Source organism: Thalassophryne amazonica, chromosome 10 (assembly GCF_902500255.1).
Source record: "Thalassophryne amazonica chromosome 10, fThaAma1.1, whole genome shotgun sequence".
In the NCBI taxonomy this organism is placed as follows: Eukaryota; Metazoa; Chordata; class Actinopteri; order Batrachoidiformes; family Batrachoididae; genus Thalassophryne; species Thalassophryne amazonica.
Genome location: NC_047112.1, coordinates 75700781 through 75713234, shown reverse-complemented (window position 1 = coordinate 75713234; position 12454 = coordinate 75700781). Strand labels below are relative to the sequence as shown.

General features: G+C 40.6%; 1 protein-coding gene across 1 annotated transcript in view; it reads right to left on the bottom strand.

Moving 5' to 3' along the window:
• The window catches only part of ncanb (neurocan b), a 377055-nt gene that overhangs the window by 205148 nt on the left and 159453 nt on the right, over positions 1 to 12454 (bottom strand). The window lies entirely within an intron of this gene.

Genomic DNA, 12454 nt, shown 5'->3' with positions numbered 1-12454 from the left:
TTGATTAGAGTGTTATATCAAGTTAATCAACATTAATACAGTTAATATACAGTATGATAAAAGGTGATGCAACTCTTTTGAATGGGACAGCATACACTCACTGCAGTGTTAATTTAACACTGAAAAATCCCCCCCCCCCCCCCACAAACACACAGTAAGCTTGCTTCCCAAACAAAATATCTGAAGTTCAAGGTTGCTTTTTTGTGCCAATTACACCACTTTTACACTGTCTAATTGACAGTATTTTCTGTAAAGGTGTTGACATATTTTTACTGTATGTTTTACAGAATTATTCTGGCAACCACAGCTGTTAACGTTTTTTTCTGTAGAAGCATTTTTTTTTTTTACAGTATAGATGAGTGAGTGTTTAATGCCATCTGTGTAAAAAGGCTGTCATCTAATCACTCTGCAAATTAGAAGAACATATAATGAGGATGAGTTCATTAGTTTGATAAAGATCACCACTATTTTACTATTCAGGATCCACAGGACCTGAGCGCAAGAGATCCATGTGACCTTCTCCGGGTTCTAGGATTGGCTGTCTAGTAAACAGGGATTGAAAATAGAGGTGACACACCATAGTTTCAAGAAGTGGTTGACTTAAATGCCTGCAACATTCCACCACTGATTTATCAATAGACATATGAGGAAAAACAGTTGGAAGCAGCCGCATGTCCATCGAGCTCAGAGGGTTAATAACAAAACCACTGAATCTATCATCACAGCAGCTTTCAAACCCCACTGTGTAAGGACTGCAGTAAAAATAAATACATTTTGTGTATGCAAGTACCGTGAGCCCATTTTGCTGATACCTGTGCAGTGCATAAACAATATCTCATGGTTGCTATGGAAACTGGGGCACTACAGGACTGGTTTGGTTAGAGAACATAAGAAACTAATATAAAATAAAGGATTAAGAATGGCAAATGTAGTGGTGGGGCTCCAGCCCTGTCTGGTTCCTCTCTAGGCGCGTCTATGTTTATGACAGAGAGAGAATAGGCAGGCTTCATCATTTTCTATGAGGTGATGAATTTGCTGTTGTAACATCTGTGGCACCCCTGTTTATTATGAGTGATGCTCACTAAGGGAAGCATAATGTGCCAAGTCCCCCCCCGCCTGGCCCATCACCACCCCAGAGTATCTTGTTTGCATCTTGGGTCCCAGTCATGAGCCAAGGTCCTCGTAAATCAGCTGATCAGTGCCCAGTCATGCATAATGGCAGCCACCTACTTTTATGGCACATTACTGCACTATGAAGAAGGTAATAAATACATTTTGCAATACAACTGCACTGCTCTTTGTGGAAAAAAAAGGTTCTGGATGAGTGGTGCAGACAGAGGGGATTAAGTTGTAATTATTCCTCTTAAATTTTAGGACAGAAGGAGTAGGATTTGACAAGAAGACAGTGCAGACATTAAGCATTTTTATTCTCTGCGTGTGTACATTTGAAGTACTGTGGGGGAACTGGCTAGATTAAGTGTCTTTTTATTATTCAGGCTTGATAAGATTGCAGCCTCTGACACAATCTGTCAGGCCATCCAATATCCCGCAATTCCTCCATAATAATAGCTGGGCTCATTTAATGATGTATGGGCAGAGTGGTCTGCTTGTGTATGTGTTTATGCATATGCATGTGTGTGTGCATGTTTCTCAATCTTTGTGTGACCCTGATTCATTGCTGGTGAGATCCAACACAAGTATATGTTCAATTTCCTGTGAAACAGGGTGATAGAGTCCCACCGCTGTGGAGTTATTGATGGAAAGGTGGCCTTTGAAAATACATAAAAGTGATTCGCTGAATGAGAAAAACCATTAGGGACAGACTCATTTCTTAAATCAACAGCAGGGGAAAAAGTACAACGTACGTGATTTGGAAACATACATTGTTTAAAGGTTAATGATGTACTGATGGAGATGGCAAAGACCATCAGATGAACAGAGCAAGTTGTGTGACACAAAATAATGAGCAAGAGTAGGAGCTGTTTTTATGGAGAAGTTTAGATTTACTGTGAAGAAAAAGTACATTTGATACAGGAGTGGTGTCATGTAATGTTACAAAAATGACTAATCAAATCTATCTTATGAACAATGTGTTGCACAGAGTATCTCTGTACAAAAATACATCACAAAGAGGACAAAAACATTTACAAGTCTCACTGGTCTATAAGGCTTATTTGTGAAATGTGGTGCGACTGCTTCATGTGACAAGAAGCAAAATAAAATTTAAGTAGTGTGTTGGTCGTGGGGCTAGACGGGCTCTAGATTGGGTAGTGTTTATAAAATAGGCAGGTGGCATTTTTCAAGGGTGGAAATAAATTCTACAAAGTTTCTATAATGATTTGAAATGGGGTGTGAGTCCAGAATGTAATGCTCAACATCAATTGTTCACACTTACATATCCATAATTTCTCCACAAATATTTGTCCTATCAACATTCCATTTTAGCAGCATTCATCCTTGACCCAAAAGACATAAGCATACCAAATGGCAAATGTCAGCTCTCCCGTTTGTCTGTGATCAAAGGTATATGCATGCAGGCACGCATAGCGGCCACTTGGCTTTTAATATATAGATAAAGTGCCAACCCCTGCTGGAATGCTGTGTGCATCCAGAATTTAATTATCAACATCCATTGTTCACTGTTGTTAGTTAATATCCCCAATTCTCCAAAAATTAGTCCTATCAACTTTCCGTTTTTGCAGCATTCCTCCTTGACACAAAATAGATAAGCATACCAAACTTAGTAATATGAAGGTTTTTCCCTCCATGCAAGAGTGTTTTCTTTAAGTTAGAGAGCATGATTTATTCAATTTACTCACTCTGTAAGAGAGGCAACAGTGCTAACCACTAAGCCACCATGCTGCCTGACCTATAACCAAACTATTCCAAAATGTAATTACCTTTATGTAACTTTATGTATTTGAGGATGACCATATCTTAACTACCACAAAGCCAGGACACTCTGCCTGGCAATGAGATACTCGAAGTTTACTCAAAGATGCATTATAATTTCAATACATTTGAATGAATGAATTTTATTTATTTGGTGCACAGAATAACAACACAGACAATAACAAAACTCATAAAAAGAACAATGCACAATGAACCCGTGTGGCTGAAAGGGTGAAGGCAGAAGCAAAGCTTATAAAAACCCTCCCCTTACACCATAAAAAATAAAGAATGTATACATATATAAATATCTATACTCATAACAATACAAAAGAAATGTGCAAAAATAATACAACTCAGTCAGTGCTCCAGAATTTCAAAACACAACCAAATGAGCAACAGTACATAAACCCAAGCACAACAACAACAATGGTAAACCTAATTCTTCAAACTATCACGGGTGAGTATATTATTTTTGTAAAGCCCTTTAAAGCCAAATAAGGTACCAATTAACTTAATATTATCAGGACAGTTATTCCAAATAGTAACATCCTTAATGGAAACAATGACTTTTTACAGTAGTTCAGATCTTTAGTTTCTCAAATAATAATGTCCCTCTGAAACTGTAGCTGGAATCCCTCCTTTTAAATAGATCCTGGACATGTTGAGGCAAAAGTTTATTTTTGACTTATACATAATTTGTATTGTAATATAATAAACCAAGTTCTCGAATTTTTAAATTTGCAAACCAGCAAATAATGGATTTGTTGGCTCGCGATATGGCTTATTACTGATAATTCTTATAGCTTTCTTTTCAGTAGAAAAATTGGATTAGTATTAGTTCTATATGTATTTCCCCAAACCTCAACACAGTATGTCATATATGGAACACGTAATGTATGCTACAAAATGGCCAAAGAATGTTAGGAGAGGAATTCTTGTGTTTTATTCAGAATTGCAATGACTTTAGATATTTTAGATTAACACACAACTATGATACACTTAGCTTTACCAAAATGGAGTGATAATTTGTTTGAATCAAACTAATGTTTAAATTTATGTACAACCCCAATTCCAATGAAGTTGGGACGGTGTGTAAAATGCAAATAAAAACAGAATACAATGATTTGCAAATCCTCTTCAACTTATATTCAATTGAATACATCACAAGGACAAGATATTTAAGATATGTTGTGCAAATATTTGCTCATTTTGAAATGGACGCCTGCAACACATTTCCAAAAAGTTGGGATGGGGCAACAAAAGACTGGGAAAGTTGATGAATGCTCAAAGAACACTTAATTGGAAACAGGTGACTGTCATGGTTGGGTATAAAAGGAGCATCCCCAAAAGGCTCAGCTGTTCACAAGCAAAAATTGGGTGACGATCACTACTTTGTGAATAACTGTGTGAAAAAATGGTCCACCAGTTTAAGAACAATGGTTCTCAATGTTCAATTGCAAGGCATTTAGGGATTCCATCATCTACAGTCCATTATATAATCAGAAGATTCAGAGAATCTGGAGAACTTTCTACACATATGCAGCAAGGCCGAAAACCAACACTGGATGCCCGTGACCTTCGATCCCTCAGACAGCACTGCATTAAAAACCAACACCACTGTGTAAAGGATCTTACTGCGTGGGCTCAGGAAAACTTCAGAAAACCTTTGTCAGTTAACAGTTTGTCGCTACATCTAGAAGTGCAAGTTAAAACTCTACCATGGAAAATGAAAGCCATACATCAACAATATCCAGAAATGCTGCTGCCTTCTCTGGGCCCAAGCTCATTTGAAATGGACAGACGCAAAGTGGAAAAGTGTGCTGTGGTCTGATGAGTCCACATTTCAAATTGTTTTTGTAAGTCATGGATGCTGTGTCCTCCAGACAAAAGAGGAATAAGACCATCCAGACTGTTACCAGCACAAAGTTCAAAAGCCAGCATCTGTGATGGTATGGGGACATGTTAGTGCTCATGGCATGGGCAACTTACAAGGTCTGTGATAAAACTAACGTACCTTTTTATTTTTTTCAAAAACTATATGGATTTGAATCACGTGCAATTACATCAGACAACCTTGAACCCTCGTGCGCATGCGTGAGTTTTTTCACGCCTGTCGGTTACGTCATTCGCCTGTGGGCTGGCTTTGAATGAGGAGTGGTCTACCCCTCCCGTCGGAATCTCTTTGCCTGAGAACTTCCTGAGAGACTGGCGCGTTGCTTGATCAAAATTTTTTCAGAAACTGTGAGGCACATCAAAGTGGACACCATTGGAGAAATTCAGCTGGTTTTCTGTGAAAATTTTAACGGCTGATGAGAGATTATGGACTGTTGCTGTCGCTTTAAAGGCTGCTCACGGAGAGGGACGTCGCGACGCACCCTGAGCCGCCGCTGTCTGCCTGTTTCGAGCTGAAAGCTTCCAAATTTAAGCCTCTGTTGACCCAGGACGTCGTGAGAGAACAGAGAACTTTCAGAAGAGGTCGGGATCAGCAGTTTATCCGGACATTCCACTGTTACAGGAGATTTTATTAATGAAAGAAGTGTGGACGGGTCCACGTGTCGGGACGCAGCCGGCGCGGTGCGGCGGCACAGGAAAAAACACACCCGTGTTGATAACCATTTGTAAAAACCAGGCGGCTTTTGATGGCTTTCAGTTGAGTGAGTATCTGAGAAATTGTTTAACAGCTGGACATGTTCCAACTTGTCCTTAAGGCTTCCAACGGAGGTGTTTTTCCTGTGGCGGCACGCAGCGCCGGCTGCGTCCCGACGCGTGGACCTGTCCGCACGTCTTTCATTAATAAAATCTCCTTTAACAGTGGAATGTCTGGATAAACTGCTGATCCCGACCTCTTCTGAAAGTTCTCTGTTCTCTCACGACGTCCTGGGTCAACAGAGGCTTAAATTTGGAAGCTTTCAGCTCGAAACAGGCAGACAGCAGCGGCTCAGGGCGCGTCGCGACATCCCGCTCCATGGGCAGTCCTTAAAGCGACAGCAACAGTCCATAATCTCTCATCAGCCGTTAAAATTTTCACAGAAAACCAGCTGAATTTCTCGAATGGTGTCCACTTCGATGTGCCTCACAGTTTCTGAAAAAAGTTTGACCAAGCAAAGCGTCAGTCTCTCAGGAAGTTCTCAGACAAAAAGATTCCAACGGGAGGGGTAGAGCACTCCTCACTCAAAGCCTGCCCACAGGCGAATGACGTAACCGACAGGCGTGAAAAAACTCTCGCATGCCCACGAGGGTTCACGCTTGTCTGATGTAATCACACGTGATTCAAATCCATATAGTTTTTGAAAAAAATAAAAAGGTCCAATACTTTTCTAACAGACCTCGTATACATCTGTGATTGAACCATCAATGCTGAAAGGTACGTCAAGGTTTTGGAGCAACACATGCTGCCATCCATGCAATGTCTTTTTCAGGGAAGTCCCTGCTTATTTCAGCAAGACAATGCCAAGCCACATTCTGCATGTTACAACAGCATGGCTTCGTAGTAAAAGAGTGTGGATACTAGACTGGCCTGTAGTCCAGACCTGTTGCCCATGGAAAATGTGTTGCCCATTATGAAGCACAAAACACAAGAATGGAGACACCAGACTGTTGAACAGCTGAAGTTATACATCAAGCAAGAATGGGAAAGAATTCCACGTACAAAGCTTCAACAATTATTGTCCTCAATTCCCAAATGCTTATTGAGTGTTGTTAGAAGGAAAGGTGATGTAACACAGTGGTAAACATACCACTGTCCCAGCTTTTTTGAAATGTGTTGCAGGCATCCATTTCAAAATGAGCAAATATTTGCACAAAAACAATAAAGTTGATCACTTTGAACATTAAATATCTTGTCTTTGTAGTGTATTCAACTGAATATAGATTGAAGAGGATTTGCATATCATTGTATTCTGTTTTTATTTACATTTTACACAACGTCCCAACTTCGTTGGAATTGGGGTTGTAATTCATTCTCCATCATGTCCAGGAGCTGTCCCAAATGATCTCCACTACAAAACACAGCCGTATCATCATCAAATAAAATACAACTTCCGGACTTGGAAACCAAACATATATCATTAATGTACAAAATTCAGATTGGCTTCTCAGAGAAACTAGGGCATGTCCTGGAAAAACAGGAGGTTTGGTCACTCTAAATTTATGAGCATATTTTAAAATTCTGTATTTAAAATTTAAGGGTACCAATAGTTCTGAACACGACGGCACTAAGGGCCCTGTCCCACCGGCATTTAGGAGGATTTGCGGATGGAATGCGCACAAAAGTGGCCCACATACACCAAACAACCGCAATAACCGTGTAACATTCCTGTATGAGTTGGCTGCCATCCGAACACGTTCGTGATCATCCGCAGAGGCACGCATGTCCGCAGCAGGATTTTTGAGCGGCTCGAAAATCCTGCTGCGGATGAGATCCGCATCACTGCCTGAACACATACTGAAGACATACGCAGGACATACACAACCAACGTGCCGCATATCCCCTGTCATCCGCTGAAATCCGCAACCGACGGGTTGGCGCGGCTTGGCGGCGGACCGGGACAGCGTGTAAAACAGATATGACGCGTGCCCAGCACGGCCACATCACGGTCGCAAATGATATGTCGTGCATGCAGACAGAGTGGGCACGGATGAAGCGAGTGCATCACGGCCGCTGTGCCCCTCATGGGGGCGCTTCCGCGGTCGCCTTCGCTTCTGTTCCCTGTTATATCCGCTTTTCTTCCTCATGTATTCGCTGATCCATCCCGGGACATTTGTCATTTCCGCCCACCTTTGTTGCGGACGCTCAGCTTTTGTCTCCTCATTTCATGCGCAAATCCTCCTAAACGCCAGTGGGACAGGGCCCTAACATGACAAACTTAACATATACAGTATCAGAGTGTGCACAGAAAAATAAAACAAATATGAAAACTGTAACCATAAGAAAAAGAAGTTGAGACGAAATTTTCTTCAAACCTTTCAAACAGCATAATGTGGCTGCAACTTTTAAAGTCTGTACTGATTCAGCTGATTGCTTGGAAGAGAAAAAAAAGGTTTTGTTGTTTCATTGTTCCTTAACCATCGCACCTTGAGCACTTGGTTGTTGATGCAGGAACCAAAGGGGATAAAAGCTTGTCAGTAATTGTCATGTCTGTGTACTTTCATTTATTTTTGGGAATGCTTGAAAATGGGTGGAAGCGTCAACAAAAATCTATTTTAACAAGCTGTCTTTCTGCTGTGAGCTTAGTGATGTGCAAAGCTTTTTTCAGTCTCTGGGTGACATTCAAAATGTCAAAATTTCACGTTTTTAGAGATTTTTCAAGGTTACTTGCACATCACTGATTTTAAAATGTCTGTCATTTCCAAGTGCTAAGTTTTTCTATTCCACTGTGAAAAACAATATCTTTGCTGAGAGTTCAAACTAATATATTACAGTTTGTGACCTACAAAACATGATAGCAAATGTAAAAGTCAAATGAATTAACTTTTAATCTATTAGATTTTTGTTTTGTTAGAAACCACATAATTCATGTATCTTTGAAGTCATGGTCAGGAAAAACTTTCCTTGCCCACAAAAACATCAAATATACTGGCTTCCACAACCTGACCCAACACCCAGTGAACAATGAAGCAGTCTTGAAAATATCAGTTTTTTTGTGGGGAAAAAGTAGAGATTCTGCCCCAACTCCATACAACATCCCTTGTGTGTAGACGGGCTGTGATGTCCAGCAATATTTTAGAGATCAGGATGCCCCAGAGAATAGCCTAGTCAACTGAATTCAGAGGCTACAAAGAAGCACTGCTGTTATTCTTGTGCTGTATGAGAACTCACTGAGATAGGGTGTGCTCGATGGTTGACTTCTTGTGTCTGAAGTCAGACTGCTCCAGTCACTGAAAGGCATGTAACTGGGACTGAATTTATGCAAGTTAACAGATTACTGGCACCCTGTCAGAGCATGCACAATTCGATTGGCACTGACTAATCGCTTTTTTTTTCTGTCTTAGCTTTATGGCTTGGGGAAGAACAAAGATTTGTGGATATACATGTACATTAAAATACTTTTTAAACAATATGCCATCTGAATGTGTACATTTACTAAAAGGCAAGTAAAATCTAATTTTGGAAGCTAATATTACAAGCTGTTATTTGTTAGTGACATTAGAAGGTGACTGGTCAGTTGCAGTGCTGGTCCTGGAACAACAACAAGAAAGATGTTCCAGGAGTAAGCCCAAAGCAACAAAATCAAAATTATGCATCAGGCACACAGCTTATAGTGGACACCAAAGCTCCCTGAGGTGAAGCATTGAAACACCAAAGTGATGGGATTTTATTCCTGAGAGTGTTTCGTTTATTTTGTTGCATTGTTTCTTTTCAGGGCAGCACTGTGGCTTAGTGGTTAGCACTGTTGCCTCACAGCGAGAAGGTCATGGGTTCATTTCACGCCTGTGGCCTTTCTGTGTGGAGTTTGCATGTTCTCCCCATGTTTGCGTAGGTTTCCTCCGGGTGTTTCGGTTTCCTCCCACATTCAAAGACATGTGGGTTAGGTAGATTGCAATCTTTAAATTGTCTGTAGGTGTGAGAGTGGGTGTGAATGTGTTTGTTTGTCTGTTTGTGACCCTGCGACAGACTGGCATCCTGTCCTGGCTGTACCCCGCCTCGCGCTGTATGACTGCTGGGATAGGCTCCAGCCCCCCGCGACCCTTGGTTGGACTCAGCAGTTGAAGGTGAGTGTGTGGTTGGTTTTTTTTTTTTCAGTTCATTTTCATTATGTAGTTTATGCATATAGGCAGCACGGTGACTTAGGTGTTAGCAGTGTTGCCTCAAGCAAGAAGGCAATAGGATTGATTCTCACCTATGACCTTTCTTTGCATGTTCATCCCATATTTGTGTGGATTCCAACCGGGTGCTCCGGCTTCCTCCCACATCCAAAGACATGTGGGTTAGGTGGATTGGAAACTTTAAATTGTCTGTAGGTGTGAGTATGTGGGTATGAATGTTTGTCTATCTATATGTGGCCCTGCAACAGACTGGCGTCCTGTCGAGGGTGTACCCCACCTCATGCCCTATGACTGCTGGGATAGGCTCCAGTCCCCCATGACCCTTAATTGGAGTAAGCAGTTGAAGGCGAGTGAGTGAATGCATGCAATAAGGCAGCAGATGCAGATCTCGTTTGAACCCCTGTTGATATCACACAGGGGTTTGACCACATCTGGGGACAGCCTGCACAAACATGGCAGAGACTAATCCCCGGACAAAGTGTGGGAGTTTCAGCACAAACCATTCGGCCCAGCTCGGTAAACTTAAAAGCGTACTCACCACCACGTAGCGGACCTCCCGGTTTAAAATGGTTCCTGCTGAAACCCCCACCCGCCGAATGGTTTGTGCTGACACTCCCACACTTTGCCTGGGTATTAATCTGTCCCCACAAAACAGCGTCACGTCTAACAGAAAAATGGTGTACTGTTTTGTTTTTGGCTGCAATCACTGAAGCAGTCACGAAAAGTGCAGTTTTTTCAGTTGTCAGTAGAGAAGGAAAGATGAGGCAAATGGGAGAGGTTGTGTCAGTAAGTGTTAGCCGACACACCTAGACAGAGAAGCTGCATTCTCTTGCCTACACAACCGCCTCAACATGTTTGAGCTCCGGGTCATAAACAAACTGCAACCAGTGTTGTATAAAGTACCGGAAAATCACACTTAAGTCAAAGTACAGATACCCATTAAAAAAATGACTTTGGTAGAAGTTCAAGTCACCGATTGAAATGCTACTCAAGTAAAAGTCTTAAAGTATCTAGTATTTATTGTACTTAAGTATGACAAGTAATGTACAACTAAATGTACTCAAGTATTGAAAGTAAAAGTACAAGTAAATGTTAATAATCAAAAACAGACTGATTTTTTTTATATGACAAAGTTTATCTAGGCTTGTAAATGACTGGTAGTATTAGTCAAAATAATGAAAATTGTGCACATCACACAAAAACACTTCAGAAACAAGATTTCAAAACCTAAATGAGAGTAGGCTACTCACTAGGTGTTCACAGGAAACAGTTATTTATGTCTATATGTATTTATTTATTTTCATTGTTACATGGTTTTATCTGTTCTGTTGTGTTTTGTTTCATTAGGTTATTTTTGTCTCTTTCTCTAAAATTGTATTGTAACATTATTAGTCTATTATTATTGACTATTATTGTATATGATGTAGACTATTATTGTTTTTGCTATTATTAATATATGAATAAAAATAAAATTAAAAAATTACAATTTGACTCTTTTACGACAATGAATGGTGAGCCATTAATTATACAGAAAACAAATCAACACAAACGTGCTGATGTGAACAGCTTAATGCTAACTTTAACATCAAAAACGCCATAGACATGCTAACGCGTTAGCATCGGTCCCGTTTTTAAGTTATAAAATACATCTATCAACTGTTTCAGAAGACCATAACAGGTTGGTTTAACATAAAAATATTAAATATTACTCACAGACATATGCTCTTCAGGGTTTTAGCGGGAAAAAAATGAGGATAAAGTGAAATTAAACAATGAATCCACGAATCGTAGATCGAAGCACTGCTTCGATCTGCAAATCACTGCTTTGATTGGTTCAAGGTTCAAAGCAAAGCCGCGCTGCAGAAAAGTTGATTACAGACCCGCTGCAGGTCTGTAATCAATATAGAGAAATGATAATTTTCCTGACAAACACCCCCCAAGTGCGCAACTGCAAAAAAGCCTACCGGACATGCTTCATGACAAATCGGCCTGACTTCGTTGCAGTCACTAGTTGTCTCTGGGTGAAAACATGACTTTTTGTGTGTGTGTGTGTGTGTGTGTGTGTGTGTGTGTGTGTGTGTGTGTGTGTGTGTGTGTGTGTGTGTGTGTTGTTTTTTTTTGTAACGAATAACGGCATGGTGCATAGAAAATGTATCGGAGTAGAAGTATGCAATTAACATCGGAAATGTAGTGAAGTAAAAGTGAAAGTAAGCTGAATTAAAAAACTCAAGTAAAGCACAAAGTCTCCCAAAACGTACTTAAGTACAGTAGTGATGTATTTTTACTTTGTTACTATACAACACTGACTGCAACACATGTCCGCTTTCTGCCACATCATCACATTCTTTCCATTTTCACTTTATTCGCTGTGTAATTTGCACAAAAACTCAGAGAAAGTGCCATGTTTCTGCTGGAGACATGGGGGCTTGTACCCGGATGTAGAAAAATTGCATCATATTTTACCCCTTTAGCATCCACAAACAACACTGCTCTGCCCAGTATCACCTCTCTCTGACTAAGAATTGCTGCATCACTTTTTGAGGCAAGTTAAAAACGGTTCACTCTGTCGCTAACTGAAACACTGCTATCATGTGCTGTTTCATCTGCTTGGTACAGATGGAAGGTGTGGGCTGTCACCAATCATCTGCACCTCACCCCAAATAAAAGCAGGACGACACCTCCACCACGTCGCCGAGATATCGTTCTTCCAAGGAGGTAACTCTCTCAGCCTGAGAAGTCCTAACGTTGTTTTCAGTAGATACATTGTTGCAGCTGTCTTCCCGAAGGACCGGCGTAT